We start from the raw sequence: 26,753 nt of genomic DNA on the forward strand, positions 1-26,753 counted from the left end.
CACACACTTCAAAGCTTTGCCGGAATAGCAGAGCTGGGATGGAGTCAGGAAGGGAGGCTTTATAGCAAAGGCTGCAGAATGTCATCTTCTGCCAAGCCTGGCTTAAGGTAATGCTTTGAACCTGACAGATGTGATGAACCTGATTCTGTGCTCAGTTGATTAGCGGCCTCTGGTTTTATAACCCCAAAACTTGTAGAGTGGTGGTTTTCCTTCCCTCCACCCCCCATCAGTGCCCTGCAGGGAGTGTGTGTGCCCTTGCCATGCTCAGGAGTTTGCAAAAGAAGTCCACTTGTACAAAGTGAGAGCTCTGTGGGACCGTGTCTATCCCTTATGATTGTCACAACCTCTGGGGAGAGATGGAGCAGTTCTATAAAGGACTTCTCATTTCCATTTCAGGACTGTCCTCACAAATAGGATGTGAGGGAAGTTCCCTCGGGTCCTTTACAGCCTAATTCTGGTAAAGAGCATAGCCTTATTTTGCAGGTTTCCATGGCCCTGCAGGATAAGACCAACAGACTTCTCTGTAGGTTTATTCCTATTATGTGTCTGCACATCTTTGTTAGCCTTGGAAATAAACCTTGGCCATTGTTTAAAGGAAAGCCCTATGAAACAATGCTCTGTTGTGTAGGTGGTGGTTACTGATGTAACCTGAGGGTGCTGAGTCTCCCAGCTCTGTTCTGGAGCCACTCATGGAGCACAGCACTCAGAGCAGCTCATCCAGGGATGGACACACATCTTGCTGTGCTGATAGCTCTGGGGGGTTGATGAGAGCAGCATAAAGCAATAGTCTGAATCTTTTCAAATCATCTGAAATGTGGCTGGACAACTCAGTGCCTTTAATAGCCATCTCTCCTACAGAAGGACAGTGACTGTTTTCGGCTCCTTGCTGTCATTGACTTCAATACATTGATTTCTAATACAAGAGAGATGCTACAGAAAAAAGCATTCATCAGCGCAGTGTTAGTGTTGCTCTTTAAGTACACAGAAGATTCCCCTTTGCTTGGCTTTTGTGTAATATAGAAGTATAGCTGCAAACCTGGGAAGCATTCTTAAAAATAGAGGAGCCCAGTAGCTGCAGGTAGTAGACTGAAACTGTAGATGAAACTATAGCTGGGCCTGCAAAGAAAATAATACAAGCAGTGATGGGTTTGTATTATTTATTTGTTCTATGGGAACTTGTAATATCAGCTGGCTAAAGCTGGCCTGTGACTGAACAGGCACTTGGCCCAGCAGCTGTGAGTTGGGATGGCACTTGCATCTTGGTGTTGTGCAGCTGCAGAGGAAAGCAGATCATACTGAAGTGCCTGATCTGGGTTAGGAGTAACCCATGAGCGGGACAAATGCTGCTGGTCGTCTCTTTGGGCTTAGGTGAGTTCAATCTGTTCCTGTTCAGCCTCCCCTCTGCCAGCTGCTCTTGCATCTCCCTGTCTGCTCTGAGTTAAGCCAGTGCAACTATTTCTGGAAATGTGCAATGAACTGGTTCAGTGAGCAGCAAAAATAACCACTGCAGGGAAAGAAGGCGGGGGGGTTTTAATTTTTAACCTGGTTTATTTCATTGCCTGGATTATCTTTGTGGCCGAGATAAGAAGCTGCACCTCTATGGGCATTTCTATAAAACAGGGCTGGTAATGTGTAGCTGTCTGACTGGGATAACACATTTAGAAGGCTGTGATACTCCCACGTAGTGTGGTGGTATGGACTGTGATGCAAACTGTTAGTCAATGGGAACAATAGAAAAGAAGAGTCTGTTTACATGCACACATACACACAATGGCTTCTTGGCCTGCTTGCCAATTGTGAAGAAGTCAAAGTTATCTTTTGAATGAGATTCATCTCAAATGAACGGGGGGTTGATTTTAACATTGCTGAAGTTATCAGGAACTCCTCAGTAAGCTGATCCGATGTATGAGTGCCTGTAAGCCCTTCGGCACCAGATGAAATGCTCTCTGAGAAGACAGCTCTGTTTCCTTGGGGGTCTGGCTTGATGGATTGCATCTGGGGACTGAAATGTCACGCTGATGCTTTCTGCAGGCAGTGACAACGGCTTGCATGTTGTCATTGTGCACTGCAGCCGTGCATTAAGCTTAATGCAGCCCTTGTAATACCAAGGGAGAAATGGTCAGACTGCTGGAGCAGCGTGAGGGTTTGTTAAGACTTGTATCTCTATGGCTGGGAGTTGCTGTGTCTTTCCAAGGGGAGTTTTGCAAGGTGGGCACTCGGAGCTCAGAGAGGTGTTGTGCTGCAGAGGCAGTTCCTATGGTGGATTGCTGTTTCCTTGCATTCTCAGCAGGTTTTGAATGTTATATTGGTGTTTTTTGAGGAATGTTTTTGAGTAACTTTGCCCAGACTCTCCTTGCCTACCCCCAGAACAGACTGTTTATTTTTGGAGGAACACCTGTATACGTAAAGAGCACAGAGGCATCAATATTGTCATAGTAACTAAAAAAGCAGTGCTGGCTTCCAGCCGGAAGGTAGAGTGAATCACGGCCTGAATGTGGGTGTTTGGAAAATGACTTCACTTCGGAGTCTTCTGCAATTGAATGAAGTCGTATTTGTGTTTGCTTTGTGTTGTTTTCCTCTCTTCTTTCCCCTGGGAGACAGTTTGAATGTTGTAATTCCCCACGGATCCTTTTTTACTTCTGCCATTTCATAGGTAGGAAGGATGCAACCAAACTGTGCCCTGCATCTGAGCAATAAATATATCTCTGTGCAGTGAGTGTTTCTATTGGGTTTATTTCAGCTTAGCTTTAAATTCAAGAATATGAAACCTGTACGTGGAGTTTCGAAATGCAGCAATTTGATTTAATTGCGGGTGAGTTTGAGAGCAGGTTTGGATACAGCGTGTGTGGATGCAGACTGTGTAGGACAGGAGAATGTGATCATTGCAGATCAGGGTTTGCTAAGCATGGCTTCAGTTTCTATAGTTTGCTTGCTCCTGTGCTGAAATAATGTGTTCATATATTGATTGGCAGTAATAGCTGAGCATGCATACCTGCACACAAATGTAGATGTGAGCAGCAAGATCACGTTCTGGGCACATGGGCTGATCATTCCTCCAATGGAAGAGGCTTTCTAGTGTTGCTTCAAGCTCCACACCTGTGCTGTGATACCACTCCTGGGACATAATAAGCTTTAAGCTCATTCTTCAGCTGTATGTAAATGGGAATGCTGACATCACATGCTGAATGTGAAGCTTTTCAAGCTTACTTGCTGTTGTACAGCCAAAGCAAGGGCAACAATAGCAGACAGCCTTTTGAGAGGTAGGTTAGAGATGCTTGTGACCTGATTACACCACTTAAAATGGGACTGTTGGGCTCTTTTTCTATGCTAATTCGAGGTAAAACTCTACCTTTGCTTCAGCCATATCTGCACAGGGGAACTAAACTGATCTTTGTTCCTTGAATTGAGTCCTGAAGGTCTCACTAACAATGTTCAGTCACTGGAACAGCCTAATGGGGTTAGCAAACATCCCCTTTGGTGGGACTCATTGCCCTAACTGCACACTTATCATTTGGATGCTTGTCTCTGGCCTTCCTCCGCAGCTGGTGCAGATGAATAAGCACCTCCCAGGGTGACAAATATGACCAGTATTTAATGCTTGCTCAGGCCAAGTGCTTACACCTGTGCTGCCCACCTGAGCAGGAGTGGAGACTCCAGGCTTGATATAAAGGCCAACCATTGTAGGGAGAGCATCCCTTGGGGCTGGGCTGCTATGGAGGAGGAGTGCTGCATGGCTGGAGGTCCCCTTCGTCAGCTGTGTGAGTTCAGCTCTTCTTTCTGTGTGTGGCTGTTGGTCTCCCTGTGAGTGCATTGCCTGTATTGCAGGAGCCTGTTGGGACTGATTTTGTTTCTTTGTGAGAAATATATATATGTTCAAATTCAGTGCAAGCAAAATTTGGGTTCCAGGAAGTCTGCAGGATGTCACAGCTAATCAATGCTTAATTTTCTCTTTTATCTGATATTGAGCTCTAGAAATCTCTTTTCCCCTCCTGAGATAATTTGGTGAGGCTTTGAGGGCTGGGAATGGATTGGAATTGTTTGTGTAACTGCTGTCTTTTGTAAACTGAGGTTGTTTGTGGGTCTGATTTAAACAGATGAAATATGCACGATAGCAAAGTCTAGTCATTAGAGATATTGGTTTTTCTCTCCTTTCATGGCATTCTGTGCTGTGGACCTGCTGTGTATCAGCACTTCAGAGCTTCCTTTGTCTGATTGGGAGTGTGCTGTGAGAGCAGAAGGTGGGAAGTGCAGCTCAGTTTGGGTCTGTTTTGGCTTTGCAGAAGGACACCAGGCAGGCTCTGCAGTGAGCCAGACTGCCCAAACCAGCTTGTTGTCATTGAATCACATGGAAGGCTTATAAAATAGCCATGCTTGGTTCTGTTCCCTTTGTGGATTCCAAATAGTCCCATGGCATTACAAGAGTAATGGTCAAAACTTCTTTTGACATTAATTTTCTGTGTTGAGGCAGGATGCATTTCTAGCATCAGTATTTATCTTGAATTTTGGGTATGAATAAGTTGGGTTTTGGAAATTGGGGTGTTATCTTTGGTACTGTTTTAAGCTGAAGAATCTGAATTCTCTGGGGCTGAAGTGATACTCTTGCTGCTGTGGGGCAGTGCATCTCAGCTCTGTTTGACCTCATTGCTTTTACAATCTCTGCTCTACAGTTTGGAAAGTCATATTGTCCTTTGGCTTTGCAGCTTCCTCAATTCTAAAGAATAAATAGGAGATCTTCAGCCATTTGATCCATCAGGTAGACATGGGTACTGAAACCCCCATGCATCAGGGAGTCAGCGATTTGAGAGCTCAGCTGATCTATCTAATTAAGAATAACTGGGACTTTGTTCAAAAGGAAGCCTTTCTTGGGCCCTGCCTTGTTTAAGAAGTAGTGCCACCTGCTCCCTGCTGTGACTGTGTGCTGCATGGCCTCAGCTGCTGCACGGCACACCAATCACTGTTGCATAGAAAAGTAGGCAGCTGAAAACTTGATTGGACTTCAGTGAAGGAACAGATGAGGATTTCTTAAGAGTTGCCATCATTAGACAACACCTTCCCTTGGTTGGGGTAAGGAGGTGGTAGGCTTTGGTCAGCTCTTGCTGTGTGGTGTTCCAAGCTGAGCTTGAATGCATCTTGTTAATTAACTACTAATTTAGAAGCTTGTATCCTGGTGTAGGTGCTACTATAGAGGGCTGAGATCCTTCTTTTGTTGTTAATGGTGATTCTTTTTGAGTGTTGATATGGTTCACTGAATAAAACCCACGACAAGCTGTATTATTGAGAGCGGTGAGTGGAGGTGTGCATAGTAAGGAACTGCTCATTTCATCCCTTATGAATTCATGGTTCTAGTGCTGAGGAACAGCTGCCACCAAAGCAGTGGCAATTGAGAGCCATGGAGGAGGTGTGGATTTCTTCTCAAGTGTTTGCTTTTCTGCTCCTTGTTCCTATTATTGTCCTCGCATTCTCTATTTCTTTGGGACAAAAGCTGTGATGAACAAATGCTGCAGTGATGCTGTTTAGGCAGACTGTGTTCACTGCTGTGTGGTGATGTGGGAGCAAGGAGCAGATGGAGAGCCGCTGCAGGAGGGATCTGCTCTGCAGCCTGGCTGTTTAAAGTCCCTGCAAGGGCAGAGGGGTTGCTGGATGAGAAGTAGGGCACATCTGGGGCCATGCAGCTGTTCCTGCCCAGTGCTGTCTCTCACCCGACTCTTCAGCTTGTCAGCACTTGCACTGTGTAGGAAGTTCTGTGAAATAACAGAGCTTTGTGCCTTTTTGTGCACATCCTCTGTCACTTCATGGCACATCATAGTGGATTTGCTGGCACGCAGGTCAGCTCAGAGCTAAGCAGGAGAGGATGCTTTGGAGCCTGCACCTGTTCTGTGCTGCAAAGCTGCTGTATACGTGGATGTTGGAAACCTGGGTTGTCTTTGTGTCTGGGGGGGTTCTCCATAGCTTTGTGATTATTTTAACTGGCTGTTGTCTTTTCAAAGTCTGTCTCTTAAATGCCCTGCAAGCTGAACATTGCATGTGCTTTTGCTGTTCATCTACTGTGGTGTTATGAGCTTAATTTCCTATGAGTAAAACCACTCTCCTTAATTACAGTAACATTTTTCTAATGCAAGATAAACGCAATATGGGTGCAACAGAAATCTTTGGGAGGCAGGAAGGTGTTCTGTCTGGGCTGTAGGAATGACAGCTATGCAGGGCAAGTTAATACTTGCAAGTACTCCTAACTCTGTTTTCACATTATCAGCAACTCTTTCTGTTCTTTGAGACTTTATCTCGACTTTAAGTCAGAGTGGTTTTTTACTCCTTTTATCATCTCTTCTTGAATGCTGCCTCATCTCCTGCTTGTTATTTCCATTCCCACCCCTTTCCATCCTTTGCCTTGTTTGTTGTTTTTTTAAGCTTGCCAGACAGCACTGCAAATTATCAAGCTTACTTTTCATTTGAAGTCATTGCAGCTCAGTTCCCAGCCAGACCTTGCAGTATTAGTCAGGAAAACCTTTGGCAAGAGCCTGACATTGAGCTTTGAAGCAGATATGACCATCTGCATTGAAGGGGTGTGTTGGAGTGAAATCCATCCGGTGGTTTTCATGTACTTGCTGATGCAGATAAAGGCAGTGTTGGAATTTCTTAACATCAGAAATTGTCCTGTTGGGTTGTTGTTTTTTTTTTTTTTTAAATCAAGGCAATTAATGCATTAAATCCGAATCATCACAAATTGCAGTTGAATTATAGTCAAATCAGATTGAGGCCTAAAATAGGTCACGTGCCATTTGAAATAAAATGCTCTGAAAATCATTAAATCTGCTTGGTTGGAGCTGATGTCTTATCCTGAGGTGTAGCATCCTGCCCTGGCTGCTGCTGTTCCATTTGGTTTCTTTGGACATTCTTGCAGCTGAAAAAAAATACCATATGGAGCCTTCCTGCTCTGAGCTCAAATGCGCTGCTTTACAGTGGTTGAAAGCAGCGAGCCTTAAACTTCCTTATTCCTTCATTTTGTACCCATTGTGACTTTGAAGGGACCTTCCTTCACCACCCAGTGAGCTGTCTCATGACTCAGCAGGATGCCATTAACCCTCTACCAGCCCCTCCAATGCCAGCTAGGAAAGTGTTGCTTTTGTTGGTAGGTGTTGCACAGAATTGGCTTCTTGTTGTGTTTAATACGAATCCAGTGCTTTATGCCATTGTTTTTAATGATTCTAAATGCTGTGGAATAAGTTACATTAAAACAGCTTCACTGGTGACCTTGAGTGAAAAGCATTCCCAGCAGTGCATCATCTGCATGTGTACTGAGTTAAGGCTCAGTTATTTAGCATCAATTATTGTTTCACATACCTGCATGTATGCCCCTAATGAGAACCAGTTATTTTAATTGTATGTATGCGTCTCCATACTTCTGCAGCTTTATTGCAGTAGCTGCTGGCAATCAAAATACCAGATCTAAAAGGCTGATCTGGTTTCCATCCCAGATGCATCTGCAGTGCAAGTAGGAAGGGTTCTGTGTTCCTCTTGCCTCTTTCCTATTCACAAACATGGATGCTCTGTAACCCCACTTATCTCTCCCATTGCCACCCCCAGTTTTGAATGATCATTGATAGGAGAGAATCATCAGAGCATCCCCCATGTGAGTGCTGCAGCCCTCATGTTGCTCCTGGTGGATTGCTGCTGTTTAGTGATGTGGAGGTATGCAGGCAGTTGTGTTGACCTGGTTTGTTTTGGCAGTAATGTAAGGAGGCACTTCTGACCTTCTCAAGCTTCCAGCAGTTCTCTGTTACAGAGTAGGAGGCTGTTTGTTAGCTTGCAGACCACAGCTTTATCCCTGAAACTGGCCTTTCCTAAGAAGTCCTTATCAATACAGTTCAAGGTGCACATCCAGGAACCTGGAGATGTACCCTGTGCAGCAATCAGTCTTTAATTAGCAGCTGATATGAATGTGGTATGGAACATGAGGCTTTGTGAACTGATATAGAGGGCTGAATTCCTCTGTAGTTTCTTCCAGGCCATAGCAGCATGCTCTTGGTGTTCTTTAAATGTGCAAGCAGTAGCAAGCAATACCTGGCAGGTATTGATCTGTCTCAGGACATGTTGAGCTGTAAGTGAAATGAACAGTGCTGTTTGTCTTTAAATGAGAGGTAAAACACTGGAGAATTGCACTTGTTTTACTTCAGCCTGGCCAAATGGTTTAGAAAATTAATCCACTACAAATTGCATTTGTTTTCTCTTGGCTGAAATAGCTGGAAATGAAGAACACTTCACTTATCCAGCAGAGCTTTGGAGGGTTTGTTTCTAGAAGGTGCTGTCCTTGCTGACTGGCTTCCATTGTTCTCTCTGTCTTTCCAGCAGTGCTTTCCTAATTGATCATAATTCTAATGAGCTGAGCTTGGAGAAAAGGGAAGGGTTGAGCTGGTACATTTTTCTTGCCATATGACCCAGTTAACTTAATGAGATGGTGGATGTCATTCTCTTGAAGCTTCAGAAATGACTGATAATGGCTTCCCATCCTCGAGTAGTTCGGGTTCTGGGGTCTCTTACTTCCAAGCTGTGAATTTGGCAGCTGTGGTTTAACAGGAAAGAAAAGCAAGGTGGAACACTTTAGATTTAAATAGCTGGCTGTGTGAAGCCTGATAAGGCCTGTAAGAGGAGGGCAAAACTTTGTATGCTGTGTTTATGTAGAGGTAAAGACACGAGGCCAGTTCTGCACATTATTTCTTCTTGTCATCACTTCTGTATGAAAGGTTCTGCAGGAGCTGCTGTCTGGCGTTTCTCTCTCCATCTGTTCTATTTCCTGATGCTGCTCTTTGTCCTGACTTTGCATGTCACAGAGACTAGTTTTGCAGGGAATGCAGCCTTAAGAAAGGACACTTTATGAAGCGACTTGTGCTGGAGAAATGCTCTTTGTAAAAAGAAATCAGTCGTAGCTTTTAGCTCTTTGAAAATGCATCCCAACGCTCCCCATGGGTTCCTTTCTATGTACAGTAATGTAGAGGATTAGTCAGCATCATCTAATTAGGCAGCAGCAAAGCAGAAGTTTTGTTTAGCTTTCTCTTCCCTGATTCAGTTTCCATCCAGGGGATTTGCCCATTGAAACCAAATGCAATAAGGACATTACCGGCGGCATTTGAGATGTCAGTCTGAGATGTGGCATACATACAGGAGGTGTGCACCTGGAGGAGGAAGTCCTGGTGCTTTCCTGGTGCTTTTCATACCCTCACAGCCTTCCCTGTGTTCTCTGTTCATCCTGGTGCAGACCGGTTTCTTAATAGCTGTAATTCCACTCCATCCTGAAACTGATGGAAATAGAAGCTGCTGGAGGACCTTTCCTTCCCACTCCTATTAGTCAGTGCTGTTTTGGTATCTGTATAGGATTGTCTTATGATCTAGTGGTGTGGCTGAATGCCCTAAAAAATAGCTCCCAGTGATTGTGGGGTTGGTAATGAGAAAGTGCCTCCCGGCCTGTAGGGCAGGCTCAGGATCCAGGAAAGCTACCTTACAGTGGGACAGTGATCAGGAGAAACAGCCTCTGAACAGGTTTGTGGTGGCCATTTACTTCAGGCAGGCATTTCAGCACATGCTTAACTGCAAGTGGACAGATGTGCTGAACAGCTCTCTGTGCCTTTGGCCCTCACCAAGGAATGCTGACGCTTAGTTATGTTTGCATGAGAGGACAAGCTGGGCTGTGCTTCATTCAGGTTCTATTTGTGCTCACCTGAGACCCCCCCATGTGATTTTTGAATGCTCTGAGTCCTGGGAATTGCACTGACCTGTCAGACCGGAATGGATTTGTCACAGTTTCAGGATGAGGTTTAGAAAAGGATCTTATTTATGCACTGTTTTCCCTTTGTTCTTATTCCTAATTTTATTTAAGAGAAAGTGGAAGGGCTGCATTGTCTCCGAGGCAGTTCTAAGGTGAGTCACATCCATATAAATAGAACTGCTGAGCACGTTGGATAAGCTGCACTGTGCAGAGGACAAAAATGCTTTGGAGCAAGGAAAGCCTCCTTAAAACGATCACACAATTGTAAATGCCTGTCCTCTAAGACTGCTACCAAGGGTACCTACTGTGTTCTTTCCTTTCCCACTTACCTCTCCTTCCAAACATTTGCAGCTTAGGTAGAAAATGACAGCAGTGCTTGACTTGGTTGGGCACCTCACCTCCAAAACAGTGATCTGGAAGCATTTAGTGCCTTTCCTTTTGCACTGAAGTGTAGGATGATGGGCAGAGCTCAGCTGCCAGCAGACCTTCATATGGGCTCTCCAAAGCATAGAAAGCCTGTGGTCGTCACAGTGGAGCTGAGTTTGCCCATTGTGAGGATGCAAACTGCTTTATGGTACCCTACACACTGTGGCTGAGCCCACTGTGGTATCTGGCTGGGTAAAGATCTGTGGTGCTGGAACCTGTATAATTCTTGATGCAGCTCTAAGCTTTGTGTTCTGTTTGTCACTCAGTCTTTATTTTGGTCATCTGGAATATATATTGGTATGAAGAAAGCTGGTTCTTATGGAAAAAGTAACAATGATTGAGGACAGTGATATCAGATCCCAGAGCTAGATCCATGCCTCTGCCAAGAGCTTAAATACAGCGTTTAATATTCATTATTAATATTACTCTTACTGATAGTTGAGGAAAACTTGAGGTTTTTCATGTTTATAGAGTATTTTCTGTGAAAACAAGTAAGCTTGTTTTCTGTCCAAGTAAGCTTGATGAGTAAGTGCTGGTTTCTCTCCAGCACTGAGGTTTGTTTTCTATCCTAACTGAGCTCACAGGAGAGGATCCATGCTGCCCCTGTGCCCCATGGCTATGAATGGGGTGTGATGCTGCATCTGATCTATTCTAGCTGCAGTTTGCTGCCTCTTTCCCCATCTTTCCTTCCATTCATTGTACCAGGCTGGCTGAGTTGTTTACGGCTCCTCAGAGTCTGTAAGCCTGTTTGTCTCAATAATCCAAGTAGGGGAAGAACAGAGATTTTCCCTTTACTCATTTTCACAATGGAAAAGCATACAATTTCTGGTGTTTTTTTGTTGTTGGTGATTATATATATATGTGTGTGTATATATATATATATATTTAAGTAGGCCAGCACTAAAATGTGAGTTAAGATCCTGAAATAATTTTGCTTTGATTAGCTGCAAATTTGAAAAGCTTTATGCAGAGGAGAAAGTGAGGGAATAAACACTGAGGTCTCTGTAGAATAGTGAAGTAATATGGCTGTATACACCAACGCCACGTAATGCAAGGACCTGTGACTCCAAGGGCACATAGGAGAATGAAATTCCCATCTCAATAACATGCAACATAGTGGGTTTTTTTAATGCATCATTTTATTGGATTCTTATTTTTTGTTAGGCTCGGAGCTGATGAAAGTCGTGCTCAAAAAGATCTTTCCAAGTTGCATTTGAGTGCATCTATTCAATAGATACGTTATGTATTATTGCAGTCTTCCTATAAACGAGTGCTGGGAGAAGAACAATGGGGTTTTTCTTTCCTTTTGGAAATTCTTGAAGGCTTTTTGAAGTAAGAATGTTCTCGTACCACTTCCTCGATCTCCCATTTGCTTTCATTTCCATAGGATTATTGTGAACCTCAGCAATGATAAAAATGAATGGAATTTTATGGGATGGAATTTGAAAACGTGTATCATTTAAAGGCTCTTTCTTCCATACATTGTGATGGGCTCAGGATAGATTCTGCCCTGGAAAGGTCCCTCCAGCAGCTTCTATTTCGCCATCAGGCCCAGGCGATCAATGCTGGCTTAAAACGATCTCTGGGATTCCTCTCTTAAACCCAGCCCTGTTCTGTGCTTGATATCTCTGCTAAATGGGTTGAGCCGCAAGGAGAACGGAGCCTTTCCAACATCGAATGTGGGTTTTGCTTTTGCTGTCAATATGAGTAATTTTGTCATATAAATGTGACCTCTTTTTTATGGTAGCAATAATTTCTCCATTCTCCTTAAACATTGCTAAGCCTTTTCCTGGCAACAGTCTCCTTTTCATCTTTAACTATAGAAACCTTTTTCTATATGTTCAGAAACTTGGATTTTCTCTCAGTTACTGGCTTAATATTTCTCATTTCTTAAAAGCATTCTTTCCAGGTTTCCCCAATAGAAATCAATGTCAAGGATGTTGGATTTCCTCTGTGTTGTGACTGGCTGTTCTGTTCCCAAGTTGTCTTTGGGGTGAGGCTTCCCACAGCTGGCTGCTTCTCTGGGTGGCAGAGGAATGGTTGGGATGCTTTGGGACTGATGAAGAGCCATCAGCCTCACCTTGCCTGCCAGCCTGTGTTGTGTGTGGGCTCAGCCCAGCCCACAGGTGATGGTTTTCTTGACTTCTGGCTGTATATTGTGTATGTAGGGAGAAGCCCACTGCTCTGGCTGAGCTCAGCAGTCTGCCTATCAAAACTGTAATCACATTGTAAGCTTCTCTAATGCTCCTGTCACGTTTGAACAATGGAAATATTCCTAGTGTTAACATGTTCCACTTAAAGCAGAGCCTGAGCTCTTCTGAGGGGCAAACCCGAACTCCAACTTGCAATTAAGACCCATTATTTCCTGTTATTACTTGTTAGCTCAGATTACATGAATCTCTCTTGAACGTGAGAACACAGCTACTCGACAACAAGGGCTGACTTTCAGTTATGAGCAGGGGTTAAGGATGCTTTAATAAGTGGGAGAAGAACAGCATCGCTGACTAGTGGACAGGCAGGGGATCCTGTTCAAGTATGAGAGCTGGAGCCCTGCAGGAAGCCACTGCTGTACCTTAGTTGCCCAATTACCTGGTGTTCTGCCCGAGTATGTGGGGTACCAATGCCAGGAACTGCATCAGTCCCACAGTAGTGGGTATGTGGGCAGGAGGGGAGTTGGACACAGACCTTGAGCTGCTGAAGTCACCTAAGGCTCTCCCGTATCTCTCATGCAGAGTCCTGTGTCAGATGCTATTGGGAAAGGAGGAGTAATGTGCATCTTTCTGTCTGTAGATTCATTATTCTAGCTTGTGAGTACAGGACTTGTGCATGCCTTCATGCATCTTCCTGAAGAAAGACACTGCCTGGCACAAGTTTGAGTGAAAGGCTTTCTTGCCAGCCCTAAGAATGTGGTGCTTTCATTGTGGTCTGAAGTGTGCTTTTGTGCATTGTTCTGGTGTGGAGTTTAGCACTGAAGTCACAACTTGAATAAAAGTTTTGTGTTGGCTTTCGAGGTAAAAGAGCTGCCTTTCAGTCACAGCAATGGTGTCAAATGTTCTTTCTGGTGTTTGTGGAGTTGACATCATTGTAGTCAAGTTATGCTATTGAAAGCATCAAATCTACTGGATATTGGATATATTTACAGCATAGAAACTTAATCAGGATTGTTTGCAACCCCTTTCTCTTCCTCCTGTGCACAAAAGTAACATTCCAAGTAGCTCTGATGTGACTATTGGATATCTGCTTTATCTGCATTGGAAGCAATGTGTTAGGAATTGTTTGAAATCAGGTTCTGAAATTGAGCTCCAAATCTGAGCCCCTTTGCAAAGGCTCCAGCAATGGTGCACTCCACCAGCCATTACAGCTGAAACTGTCAGATGCATCCAAGTAATAATCTGTGCAGTTCTTCCCAGAGATTCAACTCTTAAGAGTTCTCAGTGTTTGTTTCCACATTGGAAATATGAACGTATTTAACATTTGTATAATAATGTAACATGTACTTCAGTGATATTTATAAACAAGCTTCATAATGTTACCCTGATTGAGCAGTCATCACTTCCTTACAGGGGTATTGGGACAGTGGTTATATTCTAGCCTGGGTTTTAATACGAAGCTCTATTTGTGTTGGTACAGCACTCAGGATAGAAGCCCCTGCTGTGCTGTTCTGTAGTAGCATTGTGAAATTATTGCACCTGGCTCTCTATGTAGGATTCATCACTTTGTCCTCCAACAAACACAAAAGGAATGTGAGTTTCTGCCACTGTGTGGTTTTTTTTTTGTTGCCCAGCCTTTCAGTTTCATACAGTAAATGTCATTCTGCATGTTTGGCTTTTAGGGTGTATTTATCCTGGGGGGTGAGAGATGGGGCAAGGCCATTTTTCAGCAGGCTCTTCCTATTTATATTCAAAGAGCAACCTCCAGATCCTTACTGTGGCAAACATACACTCATTTCATAAAAATACTCATCTATAAATATTGATTATCATAACTTCTTTGCACTAAATTGCAGCCTGTCGGTGCCAGGGTGTGACTCACCTCCTCCTGCATGGCAGTTGTCACCCAGGAGTCTGGCACTCTTGTTTCCTTTTATAGCTTCCATTTGTGACACAGTGATTCTTTTTTTCTTCTTCTTTCTTAAACCCCTCATGCACCTTTTTGCATCAGTCCAACACTGTGTGCTCAGTATTGTAGCTGCTGAGCCTGGAAATCATGGTGGTGATGCCCTTTTCCCCTGGCTGCAGCTCTTCCAAGTTCTCTTGCTGGAATGTGCACCTGAGCTTCTTAGCTGCTGTTCTCCCTGCAAAACTAATGAAGATTTTGCTAAAAAATTCCCCAAGTGCTTCCTCAATTTGGTCTTATTTTCTTGCGGTGCTTCTTTAGGTTTATTATAGTTGTATCTGATTAGATTATACGCATAAGAAAAGCAATTAACAAGAATCTGTTTAAGAATGGGTTGTGATGAGGGAAAATGAGATGTCTTTCATCTCCCTTTTCATTTGAGGAAGAAGGAGATGACACTTCCCTTCCACGTTCAAAACAGCCATTTTATTCCCATTTCAGTCTTTTGTGTGTTAAAATAAATTAAAACAACACCACCTCGGCTGCAGTGGCATTGATGGAGAACACAGCTTTGGTGGCCAAGGCTCCATGCAGACTTTTTTCTTTCACAATGAGGATATTGGCAATATTAGTGAGATGCTGTGAAGTATTTGGACGTTGAGTGTGAAGAATGGAGGTATAACTGCATTTGAGTGATAGGTTAGGACTGAGAGAGTGCACAGAGAGGGGGATCTGAATGGCACTCTTAGCACGCTTTATCCCAACAGGCCTGTTTCAGAGAGGATTATTCAGAATGGAAGAGAATTAGGATTGTGGGAAGAGCAGACAATGACAGAGGACAGAGATTGTTCTCTCTCTCTCTCCTTGCAATTCTCTTGGGGAGTATTTTAATTGAAAGCTTTTATCCAGGAGGATACTAAGGTGGGATAAATAAGGACAGAATCATTAGTGCTCGTCTACAGTGTATTCCTGCGTCAAATCAGAGTTGGCTAATATAAGAAGCAGAGCAGCCTGTTAGCTTTGTGCCTAGGGAAAACAAGCCCTTGGTCTGACTGTGTGTTTAGGTAGGGGTGTCTGATGGGGTGTCTTAGCCAAGTCTGGAGAAAGACACAACTTGTGTGTGCTGTGCTTGCTTTTCCTCTCTCCTCACTCTGTAATTGTATTTTCTCTAGGCTTGGAAGAGGTTTTCGAGTGAAGCTGATTATCTATTTTTACAAAGCTGATTTCTGTAGAGGTAAATATTAAGTGCAGCTTGATTTTTCTCTTGTAACGTGGAGCTCTGTTTCCATATCTAAGACACATTTGAGAAGAATGCATCTCAAATGCACACTCCCTTCTTTCCCCTGCCCCCCATGTTTTCCTCTCCCTGGAGGGCAGCTGGCAGAGGTACAGCACTGCAATCCAAGCAGGTGGATTGCACAGGGACTGCAGAGCACCCCATACAAGCACAGACTTGTGCTGCATGGCAGCCTGCTCGGGCTGTTGGATAAAGGAAGAGAAACACTGTGGGAATGCTGCCCTTCCTCATGCTTTAGTCTGCTTCACCAGGCTGGGTTTCTCTTCACCTGGGAACGAGGTTTTTCTAACCACACGCTGCAGGAAGTGCCCATTTCTTCTGGCAAGTGTTGCACCAGAGAAAATTACGGCTACTGACTTAACTTTTGTAATATGTTGCACAGAATTCAGATGAAGGATACAAAGGTTTTCAGCATGGGTGGGCTGTGGGTATGTCCAGTTCTTCTCTGCACCTGCACTGTGTGCTGGGCTTATCTACTCATTCTGCTTTGTTTCTTGGGCATCTCTAGCAATAGTTTTATTGCTACAGGCTTGTTTAATTGCCCTGTCTTGTATTTTAAGTCCTCGCTTTTAAAAATGACTTGGCTTGGTTGCAGATGCTCTGTACTCTGTATGATAAGGAAGTTTTGCCCTGCATCACTCTCTTGCAATTCCCACCCAAGAGATGCACAGGATTGGCCACTTTCATTGAGATCCCCAATTTTCCCCCTCTTCTTTCCTCACGTATACATAAACCTTTCAATTTGTTTATGGAGAAATCAGTGATATATCTTCAGTAGATTAATCAGTCATCAAAAGAACAAGGTGTCTACCAAGGAATCCAGCCCAGCAGTAACTGTCATGGAGGTACTAACACATAGGTGTGTAAATGGCCTTTGAAGATGATTAATTGTGGAGGTGTGCAGTTGTGGCAATAGCCTTGTGTTTTTTAAATAGAGCCTTGAGCGCAGTTCTTGTACAGGAGAATGCGCAGGAATGCAAACTCCCTTTAGACAGGGATTAGAAAGTGTTTGCTGCAGCCTGCTCGGCATCTCTGTTTTCTGCCTGGGGAAGGCATAGTGTGAACCAGCCCTTCAGACGCTCCTTTTGTATGGTTAAAGTTCTCTGATGTGGTGAGGGGTTGGAAGGGTTGGATGTGTGTTTTGTCAGTCAGAAACTGCAGCCTGATTTTTTTTCCTCCTATTGCTGTGATTCACAGAGTCCTCCCAGTATAAAAACCCTTTCATATAACAAGAGGTTGAGCAGACGATGAATGTCTTGTGGTTGCTCCAAGAAGTCAAATGTCCCGTCATACGCTCTGGTAGAGAGCAGTGGGTGACTCGTGTCATCAATTAGCAATGATGTAGCTCTTGTCTTGGGCTAGCAGCAAGATTTCCTTTTAAATATTTTAGCTTCTTGGTTCCAGCTGGCCAGTAGGTTGTCACATTTCCTGGACTCACTTTGCATACTGAGCAATGCCATGGCTTAAACCTTGGTTTCATTGTGCACTACAAGGACGAGTTGCTTACAGTCATTTAGGCAAATAATATATTTATCTCAACATCAAAATATGTTTTTCCATTCAATTTAATTTGCTTTTGGGGTCAGAAGCAGTTCTATGTTGTCACACATACAATATTAATTGCAGTTAATATCTAATTTAACAAAAAATTACAAGGAAGCAGTTATGTGACATCCTTGCCTGGGTAAACTCAAGCAGTCGAAGAGGTTAAACTTCATATCCACTCTTGCTCATCTATATATAAAATGGAACACTGGTGAAGTTTAGGAAGCAATTGAGGGAGGGATGAATGCATTGGCAGGGGTGACAAGTGGTATTCAAGTTGTATAATTGTGTTCTTTGTGCTTGACAGAAGTTTCTGTCAAAGAATTGCCTGAAACAGGAGCTCTTGATGCAGTTTCCCAGTTCAGGTAGTAGAAGGCTTGTCTCATTATGTAAATCTAATTATCAAGGTTGTAAGCTATCAAGGTAGAGGTTGCTCACTTGGCCCTGAGTGTGGTGATGTCAGAAGCTCTGAGGGCTGGAGTTGCAGTCCTGCCCTGCTCCCCATTACACTGAGTGTTAAGATAGAGATGAGTGTCCAAGCTTGCAGCTTCCTTAGCAGTGACCTGGAGTTTGCTGTTACTGACATTATTCTGCTCTGTTCTGTGTGGGGAACACACTTGGGTTTCTCTCCTTGCAGCTCTGCTTTTCAGCATAACAGTGTGCCTGAAATTAGAGCATAACAGACAGTATCTGTTGAGTTGTCATGCTTCATCGCCATATAAAATGAGTCTGTTCTTGCTCTGTTTCTGTTTCATTGCTGTCCCACACCCCAGCTGTAGGACACACCTCTTGACAGCAGAATTTTACCTTCCGGGCCTCTGAGAATTGTAGTTGTTCATCCCGGTGCAAAGTGCAAGTGGTTGTTTCTAAACGAGCCTTTATTTCCCAGTCACTTCTCCTTATCTCCACCTTGTCCCACCCATGCAGGTCTGTTTGGGTGAAACAAAGAGAAATTAGCAGTGGGAGAAAGGGATTTAGAAACAGTCATTGGGCTTTCTAGGCACAGAGCCGGTATAACCTGTTTGACTTTGCCCACAGCTTTGCATCTTCCCTACTCCTGGAACTGCTGAACTAATGGTTAGCATGACTCTCTCCTTACTCATTAGGTCTAATTAACAAGGTCATTGTTGCTCAGTTACAGAGCATACAATGCAACACAAACAACAGTAATCCAGCCATTTAAACAGAAAGAAGCCCACAACAGCAGCAGTTATATTGGCTGTTCTATATAATTTGGGATTGGGTAGCTTTTTCTGTTCAATTTTAAACAGATTTACTACACAGAAACACTTTGTTTTTCTAGTTCCTTTTCTCCACCGAGCCCGGAAAGCACACAGTAGTACTTCACACACTTGTAATCTGCATTTAAAACTGATGAGCTACTGAGGCAAAGGAATGGTGTGCAGAATTGGGTACTGCTGGATGATACTGAGTTTCAATCAGCTGCATCCCTGTGTGCAAGCAGTCCCTAATACTGAAGTTGTTACACATTACAGCTGCTGTTTCCGAGATGGAGCTTCAGTACAATAATAAGAGCACAGGGAAGCGATGCTGCTTCACAGAGATATTGCAGCTCCATGCTGTGTAGCTGTGCAGGGATTGCAATGGGCTGATGTTGGGGGCACAGGTGGAGCCCAGGGCTGCACCTCAACGCCTTCTGTGTGTGTTCCATAGCATAGGGTGGGCTCTAGAAGCTGGATGGTGGTACTCTGTCAGTATGGCTTAACGGGAAAGGGGAATATCAGCTGTGCACGACTTCTAAAACTGCCTACGTGGAGGCAGAAATAAATTAAGCCTTCCAAGTCTCCTCTGGGAACCCGGTGAACGCTGTCCCGTTTTCAGGAGTAGGAGGAGGCAGAACGCTGATGTGATGCAGCCAAGGTTACGGCACATCTGGGAACAGACTGCTGCTTTTACGCCTCCGACTGGTCACACACATCAGAGCTGCTGAGGTTTGATTTCAGGATAGAGGTGTCCGGCCAGGTAAGAGCATCGCAGGGCAGAGAAATCCTCCAGATGGGAAAGGGTTACAGCCTGCAGCAGCCCAGGGGATGCGGGAAGCAGTGCAGGCAAGGGGTGGCATGGAGCAGCCGGAGCCCACGGCTGTCTGTGTGCTGGGCTGGGTTAACTCCATCCTTTGTTCAGATACACTGCAGAGGTTATATGAGCATGCAGAGAGCAGAGTGTAATTTGGCCGTTGCTGCTCTTTGTGTCACTGAGGTCTTTGAGGTGCCTTCCAGTTGTGTGCGGTGTTGATGTTTGCATGAGCAGAACTTTGGGGCTTTTTTTTAACAAAAAATGAAATACATCGTGTTTGTAGCAGAGTAAAGCATGCAGGCTGCACTTCAGCTGCCTGCGAACAGAGGCAGTCAGATGAGTTCTGTGCTCAGCATGCGTTTCTTTATAACAGGTAACAAAGTGTTGCTGTTACACTGGCAAGTCGTCTCCTTCAGCCTGGCTGTAGGTTTACACCGTGGCTGATATGAAATTAAGCCCATTGCTGCTGCAGTTGGTTGGGATCTTCTGCGTGAGGGCTGAGAATGCCTTAATATTTCCTGGGGGTGGGGGGAGGGAGGAGAGAGTTGAGGAACCAGTGTAATTAAAACGTGTTGTCTTGGGTATGCTGTTACCACCTACCTGGTGTAGAGATCAAGGGTGTTTCTACCCAGCCAGAAGTTATTTCTGAACACAGCTGCCAGAAGCTGAAGACACAGATCCTCATTTCACTGTATAATGCATAATCAACAGTCCTGATAATTAATGCTAACTCCTCCCACTTCAGCTTGCATTGCCAGGAGCTGCAGAACGGCTCCTCCAGCACTGCAAGAACCCTCAGCGTTGGGTCTGTTTCTTTTCTCTTGGAGGATTTTGCCTTAGAAGTGCTGCTGTGTATCTTCACGTTGCTTGAACTGTGTAAGGAGAAACAGCAGAGGGTTTTTGTGGCGTGTGAGTGGGATCAGTGTGTGTCTGGGGTGGGGAGCACAGCTGGTGCATGGATCTGCCCTGGTTGCTGGGCAGAGGAAAGTAAAGCTTACAGACTGATACAACCTGTGCAGGCTTTGTCCAAGCAGTTCTGGTGTTTCAGTGAAGGTTAAATGCATTTTAGTTCTGACAGGGATGTTCCCCCTTTTTTTTCCCCCTGTGTAGGTAGGTCAGAATGTGGCAGGGCTTGGTGTTAGCTTACTGTGGCTGGGTCTCTTAAGGAGAGGCCTCTTTCCAGTGGCCCCTCTGATTTTCAGCACAGATGGTGGAGTCTTTTTGGAACCCCACGGCCAGTCCATGAGCACCTCCCCTGCAGTGCCCTGTTGTTACAAACCCCCCAGCCCTGTATCTGCCTTTCTTCCTTCATTGCACAAAGCAGCAGCAGAAGTTCCACACTTCCTGAGAGAATCTCTCATAGTTTTCTTTCAAAGCCCCAGGAAGCATTGCTCAGAGATGTGGCACAGCCCGTGTTCAATGGCTGTACCCAGAGGCAATCAGCAGAGCCTGGCGTGCTCCCTGCTTGCCTTCCAGGGCTGGGAGCAGTGTCTGTGTGCTGGATCATCAGTGTTAGGGAAGTGACATGGCTTCCCCTTCGGCTCCCAGAGGCTGCCCAGCCTTTTCTTTCCCTTTCAGTAAGTTCCATGGCTGAATGAACCTCTGATGCACCCGAAAGGTGACAGCATGTTACTGCTTGTTGGGTGCAGTATTTACAGTTACTGCATCTTTGTTGGAAAGCTTTATGAAGGTTTGAAACCTCTGGTTCATCAAGCTTGGGGAAAGGCTTTTAACCTGACACTTCTCATAATGTTAAAGGCTAGAAAGCCCTGCTGTATGAGCATGCCAAGAGTTTAACACAGCTCTTTGTTTTTTAATTCAGACAGTTCAAGCCAAGGGCAATTTTAGTTGGTGATCACGAGGCTCCTATTGCTCTTAGTGAAGTAAGATGATGGCTTTGCTGGGCACGGAGCTGATACACAGGCAGTAGCAACAATTTGCTTTTTCTTGGCAGGCGAATTTAATGCTGTGTGTAGTCCTGATGGGATCTAACCGCTCTTGGAGGGGGCAGTTCAGTTTTTATGACCCTCCACTTGATCTGAGGCTCTGGGTGCAGCTCACTGTTGTGAACCAAATGGTGACGTGTTAATGAACTCCAGCAATGTGTGTTTTCTCCTTTTAGTTATGTATTACACAGCAATTTTCCTACTCACAGTGCTATTGAATAGTCAAGGATTTCTCAACCTCCTTTTTTCCCCAGGGCTTATAAATTACCACTCCAAACCTTGTTCAGGATTGGAATGCAGTAGATGAGATTTCAGCCCTAAAGGAGTGTTTCAACCAAGCAAATGTGCTTTAATTTCTGGCCCCATTTCTATGTTTCAGGAGGTTTTGTCCTTAGTAGTGAAACATAAGACGTCACCCAAACTTCTTCCAAAATATCCAAGGTTTTTGGATGTTGTTTTCTGTATGTTTCAATGCACTGTTGGTTATTGCTGTATTATAAATGCCTCTGCAGCTTGTTTAGTGTCACTGTGCTGAATTCTGTTTTGGTCAGCTGCTTGGGTCAGAGATGCTCGTATGATATAAGGAAGTTCAATCTGAACATTGTGGCCATAAGATTGTGTGATTTCCCTTCAAGGAGCGTTGAATTCGGTTTATTGATTTTTGTTTTTCTTTATTTCCTTTTTGGTGAGGAAATGTCAGAGCAAAGGTAACCATAAATCCTCTAAATTGTTTTCGGATGAGTCACCGTGCTGTCAGTTGAACAACGGAATGTACACACAACCGCATTTGCACAGAGAGCAGCCAAAAAAACCACCAGGAAGAGTAGGTCTGGAATTGCTTGAACCTTTGTGGCTGCTCCCTGTATGAGGGTGAGCATGTGCAGCTGTGCCAGCTGGAAGCAGCTGCTCCCCAAGTCTGGCACCTCCTGCACCGTCCTGTCGTAGTACATTGTGGTGAGGAAGGCTGATCAGGTTGCTTGCAGGCAATAACGTGTTGGTGAAGACTGGCTTGCAGGAGTGGAGGAAAGCCTTGCTATGTTGTCTTATGAAGGTCTGTCAAACTTGTAATGTTGAAGATGGAGTTCATGTGGGTCTAGAAGGCCCTCATGGGTTAATCTAGCAACAGATAAACAGAACAGACGACAAACAGAAGGGAAAAAAGGGCAAGAATTACTGTAGATACCTGATGTTTCCATGGGGTTATGGGTGGTTCTGCTGCCATTTGTGATCTGTCAGCAACTCAGAGCTCTCCAGAATGACTCACACTGTCTGCAGTACAATCCTGTAGGACAACCTGATACTGCTCCGTTGTTTTGCTATAACGTTTCCCTCTGGAATCATGGCAATGGGTTTATGGACACGTGCATTACTGAAAAGCACTGTGCAAATGCAAAGCTTGATGTCACTGAAGCAGCGCTGTAAGCACGTGATGTGGCTCCTGGTGCAGAAACCTCCCTTGAGGCCTTCTTGGTACTTTCTGCCTCTTTGATCAGCAGTAAGGCTGCTAAAAATGCTTGCTATATTTGGGTGCTAAGACAATGTGAGATGTTAAATTTCTGAACGATATTAAGAGAGAAGAAAAACTAAAGCTGGGAAACTTTATCATGGCGTGGTTTCCTTCTGCGTTCAACAGCCTGCATCCATAATTGCTTTGAGCCTGTGCACAATGAGATTAATACATTTAACATCCTGGCAAACAGTGCTATCAGGCTCCCATCACAGGTTAAATCAGAAGGAGCGAAGTATGTGTGATATCACAGGGTAAACCATTACATCTTTCCTGTTTTTTCTCCCTTCACAACCTCTTAACTGGAGGTCAGACTCTGTCACGGGGCTGAAAGGGCCAATGTCCTTTGGGAATCTCTGCCTAAACTGGGTTGTGTGTACACAGCAGCACTGGAGACTGGAAGAGTACATTTAAAGAGACTCCAGTCTGCTGGAGTGACTTTTCATCTGTAGCATAACTGACCCCTCAAGCACTTAAAGAGCAGCAGTTGAGTTTCTGTAGAATCACAGGTTGGCTTGAAAAAGTGAGCCTTTTAAGGTACGCTTTGATTCTGTTGGGGTTTTTTTTCCCTTAATTTGCCCTCCAGTTTGAGATTTTAAGTGCACGTCGGTTCACGTTGCTCAGCTTCCCTTTGCAAGATCGTTTCATAATTGCAGTGAGAGCTGCAGATACGGCTTATCTGTTGGACTCTGCGAGTGGAACTTTGAAAATACGAAATGCTGAGAGACCTGCAGTGAATTAACAAGAAGTTCTAATGCTGCCTTGCACATTGCGTTCTGATGTGCCTGTAATTCAATCTCAGCAACGTTTATGTGGTCCTATGGTCGATCTGGCAATAAATTTCCCTGTTTCTCTTCATCTACTTGAAAACCAGACAGCTTTTGTGTGCGCAGGTGTGTAAGTACACACAGGCAGCATCTCCTGTGCCAGTAGGGCTGGCCCAGCATGCAGGTTATGCCCATGGGAACTCTTGGTTGTCCCCTACAGGCAAACAGCAGCAAATTATGCTTCAATTATTTTTGTGTATCCTGATGAAGTACCACGAAATACTGCTTTAATTGCAGAGTACATCTCACATTTAATGAACTCTGGCTCTGCAGCAGCGAGGGCAAGCACAGTGTTGATTTCAGTGACACAGCACTCTTTGCAAATGAGGCTTTGTGTCTGATTACAGCTAACAATATATGGACATAGGATGTGACACTGGTAACAAATACCTTCTCAGATGTAAAACTGGTGTTGAACGCCAGCTGATGCCTGTACAGGCTTTTTAATGGCTGTTTGCCCCCTTTCTGGGCAACTTACCTGGTAATACCTGCTAGAAAAAAAGATGTGATGATTGGCTTAAAAGGGAAAGCAAACATGCCGTGCTCACAGCTGCTATTGTCTGGACCAACCCACCCATTCTGGGACCTGAGCAAGACAATGGTGTTTGCTGAAAGGAGCAGACTGCAGAGCAGCAGGATACATGGTGTTCCAGTGCACGCTCTTGTGAAATGAGTCAGGAAGGTGAAGAGAGAGAAGGGCAGTTACTGAGTGTTGGTGCTGAGTGGATCTGGACCCTTTGGCCATGTGTGGGGAGCTTAGAGAGTGGAGATGAACACCCCATCTCTGGATGCATTCAAGGCCAGGCAGGAGGAAGAAAACAAACCTGAAGAACACACTGCTTGCAGTCATTTTCCCGGCCCCTAAAATGAACGTGTTCTGGTTTCAACATCTCATTTCTTGGTGAGCCTGTTGGTCTGGTCACTTCATTATCCCATCTTTTTGCGCAAGTGCCAAGGTAATAGAAGTGCTTCCATTTCCCAGACTACCCTCGGGTGCTTCAGACAAACACTTTTAACAGCTGACCCAAGCTGCCTTGTTTTTATGTCATATTGGGAAAGCAATAAATCTGTTCATCACCCATCCATTGAAGTTATCCAATTGCACCTGCAGCCCTTTTTTAATGTCTTAAAAATAATCAGGCCGTGTGCTTTCTCTGGCAGGTACTCTGCCAAATCAGTTAAAGCTTTATTTGCCTATTTATTTATTTTCCCAAGAGGGCTTTTTATTGCTGACAGCGTGAGTCAGGACAATTAAAGCTTGTGGTGAAATATTCCAGCTTCTATGATACAGTATGATTCGGGATGAATTGTTTCTTAGTCATGCTGAGCAGCGCAATTAACACTCTGTGTGCTGATAGCTGAAAGGCAGCAGTCTGCCAGCTATGCATGGCTGCTGCCTTCTTCCTTTGCAGTGTGGGGAAGCAGAAGTGCTGTGCTCTTATGGTGCAGGCTGCTGGGTGGGAAGAGGCAGCAGAGATCATGGCCTTGATTTGGGCTTTGCTGGCTCAGGCAGTGGGTAAATTCTTCGTGGTGTATTATTCACCCTTGTGCCAGCAGGGTACCAAAACGTTGCTTTTCTATGGGGACATTTGAAGTTAAGCCATACGGCTCTTCACAATTGAGTATAAACATTACTGCAGGGCAAAACTACATGTTGTTCCACTTGGCTTTTTGAAGCAGGATTGTGAAGTGGATTTTAGTGGCTGAGTGTAATTTTGAGCAGGATTGTCCTTGTTTATTACGTTCCCCTCCTGACCCCATGAATCCCAGGAACGCTGCCCCAGGCACCGGGTGGGGATGGATGTTGACACAGGTGTCAGGACTGTGCTGCAGGAGCTGCCCTGTTCCATACTGGGACTTCCTGTTTTTTAACTGCAATTTATTTTGATGCAGAAGCCCACAATCCTTCTTGATCCCTCACTGCCATACAAATACATGGCTTTTCATGGGCTAGCCATGGAATCCCAGCTTGGCCTGTCCCAGGACGGTTGGGTTTACTTCTCCCAGCAGTGGGGATGGACAGTGCCATGTGTTAACCAGACAGGCTGAGGATGTGATGGCAAAGGAAAGCATTTAGAAACTTGTGCAAAGTGCTGACACCTGTTCTGATACCAGGCCCTTCCTGCCTGTGCCCTTCTCCCCTTGCCTGCCCTCTGGCTTTGCAGCTCTCTGCCATTGCCAGCAGTTACTCTACAGCTGCTCTGAGAAGGTACTGGCATCCTCTCATCTTTTATATCCCATACATAGGCATAATAGTAGCAGGGATACCACATAGAACTTAGACAGATGGAATCACGCCAGGAGAGATTTTAAAGGCATGTAGGAAGCGATAAGGAATAGGTTTTTTTTCATGTGATTGGGTCTGTAAGTGAAGAACACTGGAAAGGAATCAGTTACCTGATACGTTTGTTTTTTCTACCCCAGCCTTGCAAAGCCTGTAAGCATCTGCTTAAGTTTCACTGAACTCTTTAGCGCAGAGTGAACCAGGCAGCTACCTGCATGCCTTGGTGCTTCTGCTGCCTGCTTCCAGCTGAGGGGCAGTGCAGGAGGGCAGGGGATTTAATGTTCTTCAACTGCTATTGGCAAAACAGCTTGCAAAGGGGAGAATGGAAGCGAGAGCTCTCAGACAGAGCGGTGAGATCTACACAGTGTGACTGCTTGTCTGGCAGGTTGGACTATGCTATCTGTGTTTGACAGATAACATTTAATCTCACTGTTTCAGGGAGATGTATAAGAGCTGTTCAGCCCCATTAGGCATAGGATAGCTGTCCTGTAAAGTCCTGTGAGTAGAACAGGAGCTTGAATTTCATGCTGCTTTCTCAAGAGAGCAGCAGTGGCCGTGTAGAAGTATCATGTCATGTCTGTCCTGTCAGTATTCATTGGCTTTGTGGGTTGGGAAAGTGAGCAGCTGCCTTTGCTGCCCCAGCCCAGCTCCTTCCTGAGCAGTGCTGCATTCCCCAGGCTGCTGTTTTCTTTCCACCCTGTGCTTACCTGGCTTACTTCCTGACTGCAGCTTCCTATCGTGTTGCTCACAAAGCAAAGCCTGTCTTTGCAGAGGAGTGTGTTTATCAGCCTCCCAAGCACTGGTGAAGCAGGGGTTAAGCCAGCTCAGTTTGCTGCTCTACTTGCTCAGGTGAGCAGAGGAGCAATAAAGAATGGCTGAGTAGGTGAAAGAGCAGCACCTTTGCGCACTGAGCTTATGGGACCTTGCAGAGTTCCACGCTGGGTATTTTCTCTGGTTCTTCCTCTTCATTTATTTTACATCGTGTTTGATGGTAGATATTAATTCTTATGGAAAAGACTGCCCTATCTGCTATTTTTTTTTCCTGCTGAGTCATTGCACAACTCAACAGTC

The 26,753-nt window shown here is 44.7% G+C and overlaps 1 protein-coding gene across 4 annotated transcripts in view; it reads left to right on the forward strand.

The window, feature by feature from the left end:
* The window catches only part of ARHGAP32 (Rho GTPase activating protein 32), a 127,096-nt gene that overhangs the window by 12,251 nt on the left and 88,092 nt on the right, over window positions 1-26,753 (forward strand). The window contains exon 1 of one of the 4 annotated variants that reach the window (XM_072355025.1): window positions 3,730-3,758. The exons of 2 other annotated variants lie outside the window; for them this stretch is intronic. The gene's annotated coding sequence lies outside the window, so the exon portion shown is untranslated. Of the gene's footprint in view, window positions 1-3,729; window positions 3,759-18,992; window positions 19,065-26,753 lie in introns of those variants that run through there. One more of the 4 variants, XM_072355024.1, reaches the window with a different exon arrangement.

The sequence above is a fragment of the Excalfactoria chinensis genome, chromosome 21 (assembly GCF_039878825.1).
Source record: "Excalfactoria chinensis isolate bCotChi1 chromosome 21, bCotChi1.hap2, whole genome shotgun sequence".
In the NCBI taxonomy this organism is placed as follows: Eukaryota; Metazoa; Chordata; class Aves; order Galliformes; family Phasianidae; genus Excalfactoria; species Excalfactoria chinensis.